Here is a 17,722-nt window from a genome sequence, read left to right as displayed (position 1 = left end):
AAAAGCACAGGTAAGAGCGGTGTTGTTTGGACATGAACATCAAGGTTACGGAAAGGTAATACTTCAGAATCCATGACATAAAAGAGGACAGTGTGACAGTTTGCAGATGGTCACTCGTAAGCGGTGAAATACGGCCTCTTATCTATTCACCTCAGTTTGGGGTATATTCTAAATGTTCATGTAAATGCATAAAATGGTAACAAATTACACGCCTGATAGCACCATGGATTAAGCAGAATTAGGAAAAAACAATTCAGCAATTTATTGATGTTAATTGCAATTTATTAGACGTCACAAAATAAATAAATAAATAAATAAATAAATAAATAAATAAATAAATAAATAAATAAATAAATAAAAAAATTTATTTATTTATTTATTTATTTATTTATTAACTTGATTGGTGTTTTACGCCGTACTCAAGAATATTTCACTTATACGACGGCGGCTAGCATTATGGTGGGGGGAAACCGGGCACAGCCCGGGGGAAACCCATGACCATCCGCAGGTTGTTGGCAGACCTTCCCACTTACGGCCGGAGAGGAAGCCAGCATGAGCTGGACTTGAACTCACAGCGACTGCATTGGGGACAGGCTCCTGGGTCATTACGATGCGCTGGCGCGCTAACCGACTGAGAATAAATAAATAAATAAATCCACAAGTACATTATAACAGACATATAACCGACCAAACTGGATGTAATCAACATTTTAACCGGTCAATGATTAATTTGCTCGATCGACTGCCTCAGTAAGATTTCTCACACAAACAGATTGCATTAGTGTGATGCAAAACGACTTTGAGTTTCTCAAAATACTGTTTTATATTTAACATACAATAACATTAAAACAATGCAAAGGACCAGGCCCCCACTAGCAGAATTCTGGTTTTTGCAGGAATACAATATAATTAAAGACGTACAGCATAGAGAGTAAAACCAGAGCAGAGACGACAGTGTAATGGGTGGCAAATGGTCACAGGTAACCGGTGAAATACGGTCGTTTTGTTAGTTTACCACAGCTGAAGTTTTGTTCTAACCGTTCATGAAAAACCTAAAATGGTGGTAGGGCTTAAGGAAAATTAGATAAAAAAAAATTCAGTGCTGTTAATTGCAATGTATTAGACGTTTCTGGTCTAGTAATGGGCATGTGGGCCCTCCGTGGCTCAGTTGGTTAGTGCGCCAGCGCAGCGTAATGACCCAGGAGTCTCTCACCAATGGGGTCGCTGTGAGTTCAAGTTCAGCTTATGCTGGCTTCCTCTCCGGCCTAAAGTGAGAAAGTCTGCCAGCAACCTGCGTATAGTCGTGGGTTTCCCACCATAACGCTGACCGCCGTCGTATAAGTGAAATATTCTTGAGTACGGTATAAAATACCAATCAAATAAATAAATAAATGGGCATGTAAATTGCAATATATTAGAGTGACTACTTGGGTTTTAAAGTCGTATTCAACCATTTTTCAGTAATATGACGACGAAGGAATCCTTAGGGTGTATGTAATGTGCCTCCTTGTTGCAGGACGGATTTCCACTGCTCTTTTATCTAGTGCTGCTTCACTGAGACGACTTACCGAAGACAAGTAACCCGCCCAGCCTGAGCCGTTATTCTGATACAGGTCAACCAGTCGTTGCACTATCCCCTTCATGCTGAACGCCAAGCGAGGAAGTTACAATTTCCTCTTTTAAAGTCTTGTGACTCGACCCACAATGTATTAGAGGTTACCGGTCTAGTTAATGGACATGTAAATTGCAATATATTAGACTTTACTGGTCTAGTAATGGGCATGTTGATTGCAATGTATTAAAGGTTACCGGTCTAGTAATGGGTATCTTAATTGCAGTGTATTAGAGGTTACTGGTCTAGTAATGGGTATGTTGATTGAAATGTATTGAAGGTTACCGGTCTAGTAATGGGTATGTTAATTGCAGTGTATTAGAGGTTACTGGTCTAGTTATGGGCATGTTGATTGCAATGTATTAGAGGTTACCGGTCCAGTAATGGGTATGTTAATTGCAGTGTATTAAAGGTTACTGGTCTAGTTATGGGCATGTTGATTGCAATGTATTGAAGGTTACCGGTCTAGTAATGGGCATGTTAATTGCAGTGTATTAGAGGTTACTGGTCTAGTTATGGGCATGTTGATTGCAGTGTATTAGATTTTTTTTTTTTTTTTTTTTTTGATTGGTGTTTTACGCCGTACTCAAGAATATTTCACTTATACGACGGCGGCCAGCATTATGGTGGGTGGAAACCGGGCACAGCCCGGGGGAAACCCACGACCATCCGCAGGTTGCTGGCAGACCTTCCCACTTACGGCCGCAGAGAAAGCCAGCATGAGCTGGACTTGAACTCACAGCGACCGCATTGGTGAGAGGCTCCTGGGTCATTACGCTGCGCTAACGCGCTAACCGACTGAGCCACGGAGGCCCCTCAGTGTATTAGAGGTTACTGGTCTAGTTATGGGTATGTTGATTGCAATGTATTGAAGGTTACCGGTCTAGTAATGGGTATGTTAATTGCAGTGTATTAGAGGTTACTGGTCTAGTTATGGGCATGTTGATTGCAATGTATTAGAGGTTACTGGTCTAGTTATGGGTATGTTGATTGCAATGTATTGAAGGTTACCGGTCTAGTAATGGGTATGTTAATTGCAGTGTATTAGAGGTTACTGGTCTGGTAATGGGCATGTTGATTGCAATGTATTAGAGGTTACCGGTCTAGTAATGGACATGTAAATTGCAATGTATTAGACGTTACTGGTCTGGTAATGATAATAGCTCGATTAAAATGCTGTGCTTAAATGAACATATCTGTTTAGTTGAAGTCTTCTGGTGTCAATTGTCCACAAATCACACGTATCGCGGATAAGTGGTAACATTTTACTAATGTCAAGTGAATTTGAAACTAAACAAAAATTCTACGGTGGTCCATCAGTGTCACAAAAATCGTCAGTGTTTGTTATTTACCTCATAAGTTCATCGAGGACTAACGTTTCAAAAAAGCCTTGACTTAACAGTATGTTACTGTGCAGCAGAATTCCACAGCTAAGGCAAGGTGTCAACCGTCGCAAGAAGTATCCAGTAAGATGGCTTATTAGTGTCATTTTCTGAATTTTGTATCAGTTTTTCAATATATGCTTACTAGTAAGGCGACTTATCAAGTTGTTTATCAGTAAAGTCAGTTAATCGGTATACACAGAAAATAACTTTCAGCGAAATTTTTTTTTCACAATCGTAGTCCTTTTTTTTTCACAAAGTTTTCATTTTTGGTATTTATGTTCACATGAGGATGAAGTACTTCCTATTACAAGTCTGAGTTGATCGGATATCTAGCTGGTTACTAAAGAAACCAGTTGAAAACAGCAAATCAATATTTTTGAACCTTGTAGATATAAAGCTTTTAAATGCGCTTCTGGACTTTGTATGTCACACTCACTACTTCTGTTCGTATGCAAGCTTGTGCTGCATTATACTACACGCATCACAATAGTGTGTGAAGAGAAACCCCAAGCACTCACTCACAATGGTGTGTGAAGATAAACCACAAGCACTCACTCACAATGGTGTGTGAAGAGAAACCCCAAGCACTCACTCACAATGGTGTGTGAAGATAAATCCCAAGCACTCACTCACAATGGTGTGTGAAGAGAAACCCCAAACACTCACTCACAATAGTGTGTGAAGAGAAACCCCAAATATTCACTCACAATGGTGTGTGAAGAGAAACCCCAAGCACTCACTCACAATGGTGTGTGAAGAGAAATCCCAAGCTCTCACTCACAATGGTGTGTGAAGAGAAACCCTAAGCACTCACTCACAATAGTGTGTGAAGATAAACCCCAAGCACTCACTCACAATAGTGTGTGAAGAGAAACCCCAAATATTCACTCACAATGGTGTGTGAAGACAAACCCCAAGCACTCACAATGGTGTGTGAAGAGAAACCCCAAGCACTCACTCACAATGGTGTGTGAAGAGAAACCCTAAGCACTCATTCACAATGGTGTGTGAAGACAAACCCCAAGCACTCACTCACAATAGTGTGTGAAGATAAACCCCAAGCACTCACTCACAATGGCGTGTGAAGAGAAATCCCAAGCTTTCACTCACAATAGTGTGTGAAGAGAAACCCTAAGCACTCACTCACAATAGTGTGTGAAGAGAAACCCTAAGCACTCACTCACAATGGTGTGTGAAGAGAAACCCCAAGCACTCATTCATATTGGTGTGTGAAGAGAAACTCTAAGTACTCATTCACAATGGTGTGTGAAGATAAAACGCAACCACTCACTCACAATGGTGTGTGAAGAGAAACCCCAAGCACTCACTCACAATTGTGTGTGAAGACAAACCTCAAGCACTCACTCACAATAGTGTGTGAAGATAAATCCCAAGCACTCACTCACAATGGTGTGTGAAGAGAAACCCCAAGCACTCACTCACAATAGTGTGTGAAGAGAAACCCCAAATATTCACTCACAATGGTGTGTGAAGAGAAACCCTAAGCACTCACTCACAATGGTGTGTGAAGAGAAACCCCAAGCACTCACTCACAATAGTGTGTGAAGACAAACCCCAAGCACTCACTCACAACGGTGTGTGAAGAGAAACCCCAAGCACTCACTCACAATGGTGTGTGAAGAGAAACCCCAAACACTCACTCACAATAGTGTGTGAAGAGAAACCCCAAATATTCACTCACAATGGTGTGTGAAGAGAAACCCCAAGCACTCACTCACAATGGTGTGTGAAGAGAAATCCCAAGCTCTCACTCACAATGGTGTGTGAAGAGAAACCCTAAGCACTCACTCACAATAGTGTGTGAAGATAAACCCCAAGCACTCACTCACAATAGTGTGTGAAGAGAAACCCCAAATATTCACTCACAATGGTGTGTGAAGAGAAACCCCAAGCACTCACAATAGTGTGTGAAGAGAAACCCCAAGCACTCACTCACAATGGTGTGTGAAGAGAAACCCTAAGCACTCATTCACAATGGTGTGTGAAGACAAACCCCAAGCACTCACTCACAATAGTGTGTGAAGATAAACCCCAAGCACTCACTCACAATAGTGTGTGAAGATGAACCCCAATCACTCACTCACAATGATGTGTGAAGACAAACCCCAAGCACTCACAATTGTGTGTGAAGAGAAACCCCAAGCACTCACTCACAATGGTGTGTGAAGATAAACCCTAAGCACTCACTCACAATGGTGTGTGAAGATAAACCCCAAGCACTCACTCACAATAGTGTGTGAACATAAATCACAAGCACTCACTCACAATGGCGTGTGAAGAGAAACCCCAAGCACTCACTCACAATGGTGTGTGAAGATAAACCCCAAGCACTCACAATAGTGTGTGAAGATAAACCCCAAGCACTCACTCACAATGGTGTGTGAAGATAAACCCCAAGCACTCACTCACAATGGTGTGTGAAGAGAAACCCCAAGCACTCACTCACAATGGTGTGTGAAGAGAAACCCCAAGCACTCACTCACAATGGTGTGTGAAGAGAAACCCCAAGCACTCACTCACAATGGTGTGTGAAGACAAACCCCAAGCAATCACTCACAATGGTGTGTGAAGATAACCCCAAGCACTCATTCATATTGGTGTGTGAAGAGAAACCCCAAGCACTCACTCACAATGGTGTGTGAAGAGAAACCCCAAGCACTCACTCACAATAGTGTGTGAAGAGAAACCCCAAATATTCACTCACAATGGTGTGTGAAGAGAAACCCTAATCACTCACTCACAATGGTGTGTGAAGAGAAAGCCCAAGCACTCACTCACAATGGTGTGTGAAGATAAAACGCAAACACTCACTCACAATAGTGTGTGAAGATAAACCCCAAGCACTCACTCACAATAGTGTGTGAAGATGAACCCCAATCACTCACTCACAATGATGTGTGAAGACAAACCCCAAGCACTCACAATTGTGTGTGAAGAGAAACCCCAAGCACTCACTCACAATGGTGTGTGAAGATAAACCCTAAGCACTCACTCACAGTGGTGTGTGAAGATAAACCCCAAGCACTCACTCACAATAGTGTGTGAAGATAAATCCCAAGCACTCACTCACAATAGTGTGTGAAGAGAAACCCCAAGCACTCACTCACAATGGTGTGTGAAGACAAACCCCAAGCACTCACAATAGTGTGTGAAGATAAACCCCAAGCACTCACTCACAATGGTGTGTGAAGATAAACCCCAAGCACTCACTCACAATGGTGTGTGAAGACAAACCCCAAGCACTCACTCACAATGGTGTGTGAAGAGAAACCCCAAGCACTCACTCACAATGGTGTGTGAAGAGAAACCCCAAGCACTCACTCACAATGGTGTGTGAAGAGAAACCCCAAGCAATCACTCACAATGGTGTGTGAAGATAACCCCAAGCACTCATTCATATTGGTGTGTGAAGAGAAACCCTAAATACTCATTCACAATAGTGTGTGAAGAGAAACCCCAAGCACTCACTCACAATAGTATGTGAAGAGAAACCCCAAGCACTCACTCACAATAGTGTGTGAAGATAAATCCCAAGCTCTCAATCACAATAGTATGTGAAGAGAAACCCTAAGCACTCACTCACAGTAGTGTGTGAAGATAAAACGCAAGCACTCACTCACAATAGTGTGTGAAGATAAACCCCAAATATTCACTCACAATGGTGTGTGAAGAGAAACTCCAAATATTCACTCACAATGGTGTGTGAAGAGAAACCCCAAGCACTCACTCACAGTAGAGTGTGAAGATAAACCCCAAGCACTTACTCACAGTAGTGTGTGAAGATAAATCCTAAGCACTCACTCACAATGGTGTGTGAAGATAAACCCCAAGCACTCATTCACAATAGTGTGTGAAGATAAAACGCAAGCACTCACTCACAGTGGTGTGTGAAGATAAACCCCAAGCACTCACTCATAATGGTGTGTGAAGACAAACCTCAAGCACTCACTCACAATGGTGTGTGAAGAGAAATCCCAAGCTCTCACTCACAATAGTGTGTGAAGAGAAACCCTAAGCACTCACTCACAGTAGTGTGTGAAGATAAACCCCAAGCACTCACTCACAATAGTGTGTGAAGAGAAACCCCAAATATTCACTCACAATGGTGTGTGAAGATAAACCCCAAGCACTCACTCACAATGGTGTGTGAAGAGAAACCCCAAGCACTCACTCACAGTAGTGTGTGAAGATAAACCCCAAGCACTCACTCATAATGGTGTGTGAAGAGAAACCCCAATCGCTCACTCACAATAATAGATAAATCAAAAGGATTAGTTACTATTTAACGTAGTTTAGTCCTTCGCTTTTCTCCACCATACGCGGATGTTTCTGCGCTGTGATCCTAAAGTTTTAGTGAAACTTTTGTCTAAGTCGTGACATCAAATTATGCAAGTCATTTTGCATCATACTAATGCAATCTGTTTGTGTGAGAAATCTTACAGAGGCAGTCGATCGAGCAAATTAAAATGTTGATTACATCCAGTTTAGTCGGTTATATGTCTGTTGTAATGTACTTGTGGATTTATTTATTTATTTATTTATTTGATTGGTGTTTTACACCGTGCTCAAGAATATTTCACTTGTTAGTCGGCGATCAATATCATTGTTCGATGGAACTGGCCAGAATCCGGGGAAGTGTACATGTACGACTAACGAGTTTCAGTCTATCAAACGGTTATATGACTCACTCAAATAATAATAAATATCAGAATTCATGCAGAACTGGTCTGCTGTACACCCTGTTTCATCAGAGAAGCCTGGTGACAGCAGTCAAACTACTCTACAAACAAGACCTTTCAATACTCCTTGCTGAGACCGCTAAACTAGCTTGAAAGCTGCCTCAGACTTCTCTGCATGAGCCAGACTACATAGCAGATCAGACGTGCATAGTTTTTGAAGGTTGTTTTATTATATAAGTAAATCATCAATTGCGACAGTTTGTTTGATCCTTCTCATGTCCTGCCCTTCAGATTAAATCTCAGGGATCTCAATTTATGCAAAGAATCTTGAGTACGGTGTAAAACGCCCATCAAATAATAACTAAAAAGTTTAATAACAGCCCAAACTACGTGTCTACATTTTAATTGGGCGAGAACATTTCCTAATTCCGCTGGCTTAGTAAGATTTCTAACAAAACAAATTCATTGGTACGGTGCAAATATTTCAACCACGGTGGAAACATTTCACAAAAAGTATCGAAACAAAATGTAATCTTCAAGAGATATTTTTTTTATCCAGCGGGAGTTTTACATATGGTGTAACGGGGGTCTGTGGTTTATAGTATTATGGATGTTCACATGTATGTCCCTTCTGCACGATTAACTGCACTGTGTGTGTGTGTGTGTGTGTGTGTGTGTGTGTGTGTGTGTGTGTGTGTGTGTGTGTGTGTGTGTGTGTGTGTGTGTGTGTGTGTGTGTGTGTGTGTGTGTGTGTGTGTGTGTTCATGTTTCTCGGCTCATGTCATGCAAGATTCTCCGGTATTTCGGAATTCTCCCCATGCGATAAGGATTTAGGATTTTCGGCAAAATATATTTTCTTACGGGTCTCATAGAATACATTTGCTCATGATATTTAATTTCGATTCTATGCAAACGGTTCGTCCGTGGATTTCATTCAGTACACTTTATTTATAACATTCGCAGATCCAGGTTTCGTCTTTTAAAGCCATCCGGTGGAGAGTGCGGTCGCTCTATCCCGTCATGCACGACCATATATCTTACAGACCTGAGCGGTGATATTGCACTGGGGTAGGCCTATCGTTCATCGTGTATAATTGAAGACATAAAATGTAGATCAGTGGTGTTTCAGTGACGTAGCTATTACACGAATCAACACGGTCTTATTCTAGTAGACATTGGGCTGTTTGCTAAATAATTCTGATTGTCATTATTCGTTGACGAATTTTGTTCATAAAGTTAAATTAAACAGTTCCTGACGCAAGTCTGTATGTGAAGGAATTGATGTATAGCTTATGTAAGGGAGGTAACTCTTACTGTAAATTTTTACCTTATTGGCCAGTGGTGAAAACATGAAGATCATGAATGAATTATTTTGAACAGCTATCAACCCAGTGCGTAAGTCCACTATACAATTTGCCTTTGACAACTGGATTTAAGATTTATCCATAAATTCTAGTTAAAACATAATTAATCTATATGTATACCGTCCCACTATGAACACAGTCCATTATCAAGTAGTGTAGCTATATACATAATGCAAAGTCTATATGGTCTGCAAGTTTGTTGATGCATTCACCTTGAGTATTTAACATTGAATGTAAACATCGAAACACATTCAGATACAAATCGCCAGCAAAAATGGGTCCCCCGGGTCAATAAATGCAGGTAAAATTTCCAAATCAACGTTGAACGCATATCACCAAAATGAAAAATAAGGACGGATTCATGCAAATAGAAGCAGTTTTCTCTGTCAACCCGCTTGCTACATTTTACATACATGAAAAGGTACCATAAGACGTAGAGTATGGTATTAAAAAAAATAAACATTTACCAAAAACAATGAAATTTTTTTTTAAAAATTTTTTGGGGCATATTTTATATTTCTTAATATTCTCTCTATTTTATGAATATTTGTTCGTCATTGGTCAGGAATCTTCGGTCATCGCCCGCGCCTCCCAGTTCTAAGCTTAGCGCTCCCCAATTCAACTTCTGCCCCCCCCCCCCCCCAAAAAGATTGATGTCACCACAGCAGGCCTGTCACAGCACAGCGATTTATGTATCCTTTAAGATTACTCCGCCCTAGGGGGCCTGAAAGAGGCGTGAATGTAACATGTGTAATTTACTGACGTAGAAGTTTTGGAGCCCGATTTGTGAAGGATTTGTGCAGATTTAAACGGATCAAGATAAGCGGCCTAAATGTAACTATTATTTGTATTGACGGCCTAGAAGTCATCATGTGAGATCGATAACCGGTACAGATGTTAGCTACAATGCAAGTACGTATGTGAGTGATACACACACCTGGATCAAATAACACGTTCTCAGACGATAATAAGGGAGAGGAAGTAAATATGGGTAGAGTGTCCAGAATCTCTGGCCCTCTACTTCATGATTGTGTCTAAATCCGCTTAATCGGGAGTTTCTAGGGGTAGTATATTCATCGCGTTGAATTAGATCGCCACGTTGGATATATGAGCACTTGATCAAAGCGTAACTGAGATACATGCATGTATATTCTTGGAATTGGATTATTGCTGTAACAGAATACCACATTTCAGCTTAATCTGTGGAGTTTCTGGAGAAGAATATTGTTAAACGTTTTACTCCACACAGTAACACAGAATACACAACTCTCCCACAAAAGACTACATTGTTTGTTTATGACAGAATTTGTTAACATCCAATTCTACAACCATACTGACGTGAGATCATACACTAACAGAGAAAAAATACGAATAATTTACGGAGGGTATATTATACTAAAACGTGGTAAGTCAAGTAAGGCAGTGTCAGAAACAGGGTTTATAATCAAGTCGATAGCTGTGTAGATAACTGGTGTAGCCCTCCACGAAACCATATCGAATTCCGCCCATTATCACTGTTTTTTGACTATTTATGACGCCACTCGAAGCAATGAGTTCTTGCTATCGAAATCGAGCTTACTTTTCTTGCGGTGATATGAACATTCCAGACATCGATGTGTAGAGATTGTCGTGTCACGTGTCGCTTCTAAAGACAATTTTAGTAGTGAGTATGACTTATTTTACTGATAACTGAATATAGGCGACTGATTAAAACAAAGACTGTCGTCTTCCGGGATCTGACAAAATGACTAATCGACGGCTATACCTCCAAAATGTCTCACCAGGAGGCGTCATAAAAACAGCTGACAAAGGTCTGCCATATTGGCCACCAAACGTCATCTTGAAAGCTGAGACCTTGTAAAGGTCCAAAGATAATTTGGAGGCGTCACCGTGGATTGGTGACTTCTCAATACGCTTAACACGCTTTTCCATGCTGACAGTTTAAGTGTCATATATACGTTATCATTTATAACAGTAAAACGCTACCTGATCATAAAATTCTAGGCAACCCTAATGGAGCATTTTGTCTTTAATGCTGTAAATGCTTAAACACATTCCAGTGTTCATGATACAGGCTGAAAACAGAATGTCACTTTCATAAAGACTAACCTCAATATAAGCTGCACGGTTTGTGAAAACTTTCCGTTGAAAAGGTTTTGTGTTGTTTGGCGTTATTCTGGAAAGGGCTTGTTGGCTCACTAATTGAAGCATAGAAGTATTTTAGCAACAATTCTCTGCTGTTACAGAAATATGAATATTGGCCACAAACAAAGAAGTTTGGGTTTGCCCCCATGTATGCTCCCTGCCCCTTTCAAGAGTTGTAAGCGGTAATATTTCACGACTTAGAATATATTGATAAAGATATCGTCGTCAATTTTCAACACTAGTTCTGCATGAGAGCAATGAAGGGAGATCCAGTGGAAGGCCATGACACCCTTCAAGGTTAAGTTCTTGTAAGTATCGCTAAATGGCGCTTGAACGATGTCGTGATACTGCTCGTCCTCTTCTTTGACTTTGGCAGTTGTTTTTTTGTCAGTGGTCTCACCCAAGAGGAACGCAATGCGAATAGTATACGCTGATGTGAATAGGACTATGTTTCCATATGTGGAACGAATATGGTTTCGTCTGTGAAAGTTATCCATTGCACTGTGCGCAGTTATCAAGACCGTGACATTGCCTTTGCATACTTGAAGATTTTCTAGGGTGTGCTGACTGTCAGGGGATACGAGGAATGTTTCAGACGCCTCCTCTCGAATATCTCTTTACCACGTTCATTGTGTTTTTGTTTTCTTGCAAGGTACGTCTTCCTTGGCCGCTGTGAGCCAGAACACAGGATGTAGGGCGTGGGAGCCTGTCCAGTGTGGGTAGGGAAAACAATATAATGAGGCACATCAACCATATTAGCAGTAGCAACAGTTGCTGAATCAGCTTCAAACGTTTACTCGGCGCTTTGACCTTTATTGATCACAGTTAACTGATCACAAACGCTCAGTACTTCCGTGCTCTACAGACTATCGTGTCAATGTTAACACTTCCGTGACTGCGAGTTCAGGAAAAATGTCCACAGTTTACACGTTGTCTCATTAATGAACAGATTACCGTATTCCGGAGTTCTGAAACTTGCCTTTTCGATGGTAAGAATTCCGTGTTCAGAAATTTCCCTTCTCGGTGTTTAGGACTCCGTGTTCAAAAGATTGCCTTGTCAATGCTAAGAATTCCGTGATCAGATTATTGCCTTCTCGATGTTAGGAATTCCGTGATCAGATTATTGCCTTCTCGATGTTAAGAATTCCCTCGTCAAAAGAATGTCTTGTCGATGTTAAGAATTCCGTGTTCTACAGTCTTAAGATTATAAGGCCCCACGGCCCAACTACAGTAGATCGGATATTCCAGCCTGATTTAGCCCACCAGTTTGCAAAGACATGTGACAGAGCCGTTTTTGTCCAATCAGAATAGTCGTTGCTTTGCACACTCGCATAATTTACTCCTGATGCGACATGAGAAGGCCTTACTGTGCCATGGTACGCAATGAACGACACACGTACGCGTGTTTAACAGTGCTGATAGCATACCTTTTCGTGAGCTCTATTTAACCTTTAATCCATCACATTTTCATTAATCACCTACAGTTCTACTTGCCTTCGACTCTAAACTCCGTTTTTCGCTTACCGTAATCGAACGTCATTAAACATAAACATTTCTGACCGAAATCTGATACTCTTTTGTAATTTATGTAGCCCATTACACCAGTGGCAACGTATAAAATCAATTCAGTGATTTGATCTGAACACAATTGTAAGGGAAAATTATGTTACGGACAACGGCATGGTGGCAAAGTTAGATTACTCTCAAATGCAGGCTGTTGACGGTCAAATGAATGGTGCCTATGTACAATGTCACTTAGAAGCATTTTGTCATGGTTATCAAAAAGAAATGGCCGAAACCATGAAGAACACGACGAAGGTAATAAATAAGTATTTGACCTTCAAGCATTGTATTTTCTGCCTGGAAATGAAGTAAAATTTGGTTACATGTGTGTGGAGTATTTCAAACTCGCAGGGATGTTTGAATTAACAGCATATAATCTGCCCACGAAGCTAATAATTTCTACATATAGCGCTTTGAGATGGCGTAGTGATCATTTATGAACTCTGGTCACATCTGAAGGCAGTGTACGGACAACAGCCTTAAGGCGATGAGAAATCTATCTTGTGCAGCTGTACCTCTTAGCTTTGTGAGCGCCTTGGGTGCGAAAGGTGCTTAAACCTTTAAAACTTAAATCTTTGTATTAGTACCTGGGCGTATGAGTTGCATGGGTGTATAATCATCACCAGTTGATATGAAGGCGACTGTTTTCGACATTGCAGTCAATAGTGTGCATTGTTTTGTGTAACACCTTCTGTTCACCTGGTACCTGACTTTTCACAGTCCTGTTGTGAGATAGTACCGTCCAGGGAGAATGGTTTACTGATGTACTTCCGCTCGGAGCGCGTGGAGGCATAAAAGACGCAAGTGGTTCACGTCGCCGTTCCCTTGAAGAGGGCGTGTATGTTATATTAAACGGCCGATACACAGACCAGTTTGGACCAGTAGTCATGACGCATTCAAAATGCTTGGTTTACCTCTAACAAGCAAGTCACCTTAGAAATTGTGGGGAAATGTTAGAAAAGGCATAAGCAAGGGCCATGCCATGCCAGAATAAATGATTTTTCCACACATTTTACAGAAATTTATTAATTAATTGAAGATGCATAAAGAACACCAACTGAAATAATTTAAATGAACCAAGATACGGAAATGCATTTAGCAGATGTCATGTTGAATTCATTCGACACCTCAAGGCCAGTCCTCCGTACAGGTTATTCTCTAGCGTTATGTATTGACTGAAGGAGTCAGTGAGGTGAGTGTAGGGAGTCAGTGAGGTGAGTGTAGAGAGTCAGTAAGGTGATTGTAGGGAGTCAGTTGATTTATAACATGTGTCACCAGGCATCCGTTTTTTTGGGAGATATAAAGAGGAGTCAAATGAATTTGATGTGGAAATCATCATGCCAGAAGATCCATGTTTATTTGCCATACAAAGCCATTGCAAAACACCGTAATATCCGCTAATATAAGCCTATATAATATAGTGTGACTCATAAACAATACACTGTCTCTACAAAGCGGTACATGAATGTTGCTTTCTTTTTCCAAACACACAGTTCAAAAATGTTGAGACCTTATGTACATGTAACATTTACTCTAACCGTGATATCTTGAACTCAAAAAATTACCGTACTAAAAACATAAGCCCACTGTACTGCATCTATATACCTATACATAGCACAGACAGGCAACATAACAGACCCAGAACATATTTTAAGTGCCACTTCAGTGAAAATACCATTATGACTAATTCATTAATAACGGACGTAGCTACACACATCCATTCCAGAAATGTAAAAATAATGCGAATATGAGCTGTTTTGGTGACATATATAAGGCATTATTAAGGGCGTTTAACACTCGGGTCGAACACACCCGAACTCACAGACAGAGCGTGATATGGATCGGGTGACGTCACATTCTGTGACGTAGACAGCTGATCAGACTAAATCTCTCCATGTGGCAAAATGGAGCATATACCAGTGATACCTATAGATTTTGGCACGGCATATTGCCATAAAACCAATGATATTCCTTTACAATGAAGGATTGTCTTTGAGACTTATACTGTGACGAAAACTTGGTCCATCGACCGACTGACGTCCCGTATATATATCACCTACACTACGGCTCAAATCTGGGATTAAGCCTATCTTAATCCGGGCTCAAATGAAGGCTTTTAATACTTTATAAGGTCTAAACACTTTGTAACAAACATTTCCTTTCATACATTATTATTTCACTATTTGGAAAGACAGGGCACTGAGAAGTCCGAGGTCAATCTGGCAGCAGTGATCAGGTTAAACCCACGACTATGTAAGCCAAGACACCCGGCACTAATACCGTCGCTAAATATGCGTCTTAATGGCACTGTGCTTTGTTAACTGGATATGTTTAAACGAGATTTTTGAGGCACTTCTTTGTGATCATGTGGTGTTTGATACAACCAGATATAAACTTGGCAGCCGAGCTGATGATATGGAGATCAGCGTTTGAAATACTGTCTTTAAAGACAAAGAAAATTTAGTTTACTTCATATCTCTTTTAGTTCATTTGTATAATTAAAGTTAACTTATACCAGTACGACATACTATATATACATATTTAATGTACATTTATGTACATTATTAAATGTACATTTATTTTCTAAACGAAATGAAATTACTTAGTGAGAATTATACATTACTAAAAAATAGTTTCTATGGCCTTTGTCATATGCGGTGTTGTAGAGGGCTGCTGTCGCAAAACACATTCCTGTCATTCGTATGCTTTTCTATGTAGTTTTTTTTTTTGGCACCTCTGTCGCTGGCCTCCACTACTGACTATATAAATAACGAACTTAAATGTCTACTTGTGACGTCATTAAGACACTGGCGACGGAAATTACCTGGTGCAAACAGGTTTGGGGGCAAATATCACAGATGACAAAAACACTCAAAATCAAGCACTAAAGGACCTGGTGCGGTAACGTTGAGAATCGGCCCAAAGAAGCACGTTAAGAAAGTCCAAATTTCAAAATCCAAGCACAGTTCTGTAAACTTCCAGTCAGAAGTATAAAATTTGATCTAATCACCCATAAAAGTTAGATGGCCATAAAAGAGACGGTTGCTTAGTAATAACCCGTCAAAAAAGCACTCTCGACCAAAGCGCCATTTTTCCCTTCAAACGAGGGACTGTGTCTTTCATTTACAATAGTTTATTTTTTACATATGAAGATCAACATTAACCTGAAAGATATCATTGCTGAAACTTTCATGTGTGTATTTCTACGTGCTCCTAAAATTTTGTTCTGGTTAACATTGGTCTTCATATGTAAAAAATAAACTATAATGTGATCAGTTTTGTCATAGTTTGGCAAGTTTAAAATTTGTATTTCGTCGTTGTAGAGTGAACCAACGAAGTCACTGTGGAGAACAGGTTGCATTTCCACAAAGAGTTCGAGTCTTTGTTGCTCTGTTTTTTTTTCTTTGGCAACATACTTTTTGTGTGACAGAAGATGTAGGCTGTCTTGCATTAAATACGTGTGATCATAAATTAGAATGGACAATTGTCCATAAAAGGTTATGGTATTATGTAACGTGTGGCAACTAGAGCGAAATTATACATGAATCTTGGTTCAGAACACATGTAGCCCTGTAGCTATCATTAACATGTTATGAGTAGCCGAAGTGTAAGGCTGAACATTTGTTATAAATGTATTTAATTGATTGCTGCATAACTGCGTGCTCAAGAATATCTCAGAAAGTTACATTTGTGGTGCAGTGATTTCCCCACTCCACAGTGTCTGGAGCAGGAAAAGATATTTCTGTGCAAGTGGATACAACTTATGACCTATGCTTTGCTTGAGTGTATGTCTGGAGCTTTATAAGTCGAATGCTTGCTATATGACAGGAAAAGACGACTAAACCAGACGACTGTAACAGAAGTAGCCTCAACAGTGTGACGAATATAGCTATTAATCATAGCTATAGTCATTTTTGCTCCCTGAGGTTCACAGCTTCCTGTGCTCGGGTCGATTCCCCGTCCTTTTAACAGATCAGCTTTTTAATCTACTCATTTTTAAAAGCATGAACCAAACATTTACGCCAGTGGTTACGTAATTTCGCTGGACTGGATGTAAGCATTTAATTTAAGCGGATAAAGGTAGGAGCAAGAATCAGAACTGATCGGCCCAATGTCAGTATAATATGAGTGGGTGAGGTGTTATGTTTGGTGTCTTCGGCATGATACGTCAGTTGCGGCAGCAGTATGGGAACATAGCATCGCCCTGCCACAAGCAGATACGGTAAATACACATACATGGAACGACTCCTCGTCGTCATATCACTGAAACAGTGTTCAGTACGACGTAGAACCTCACATACATATATATATAATATTATCTCTGCACACGAAGCAATCAAACGGTCCACACTCAGCTATTTTTTCTGACGTATGGCCTCACTAAGCTGTAACCTTTAACATCTGGAGCACTGACTGCTTGTTTTTGTTTCAACAATCAAAATAACCCATTCTTCAGCTAAGCTAAACAAGCACTACACCACAGTCACTCCACTATAGCCATGTCAAAGCCTCAATAGGAAGTTCCATAGTGCTGGCCGCCGGCGTAAAAGTGAAATATTTTTGAGTAGGGCGTAAAACACCAATCAAATCAATAAAACCAAATCAATGGGAAGTTCTTCACACTGCAATGATTTTCGGTTGGACGATCTGCTAACATCAGAATGAAACTAGATCACAGTTCAGGAGGCCAATCTTTATCTAACTGCGTACTTAAAAGATTAAAATTAAAAAATGGGTAAATTTTAACTCCATATGTCCCATGACCAGTTTTCATTGGAATTAAACGCCTTTTGCAAACTTTTATGCTCCATGAATGCTGTTAGAGGAAGGAAATTTTCAGTGCAGTGGTTCTGGAGAAGAAGATTGTTCAAGATTTGCGTCACCTAACAATACGGGGAAAAGTAAGTCACAGTGGAAAAACATTTCTTTAAGATTTCATAACACTCTTTTTGG

Source organism: Liolophura sinensis, chromosome 8 (genome assembly GCF_032854445.1).
Source record: "Liolophura sinensis isolate JHLJ2023 chromosome 8, CUHK_Ljap_v2, whole genome shotgun sequence".
NCBI classification, from domain to species: domain Eukaryota; kingdom Metazoa; phylum Mollusca; class Polyplacophora; order Chitonida; family Chitonidae; genus Liolophura; species Liolophura sinensis.
Note: the sequence above shows the minus strand (reverse complement) of the source record.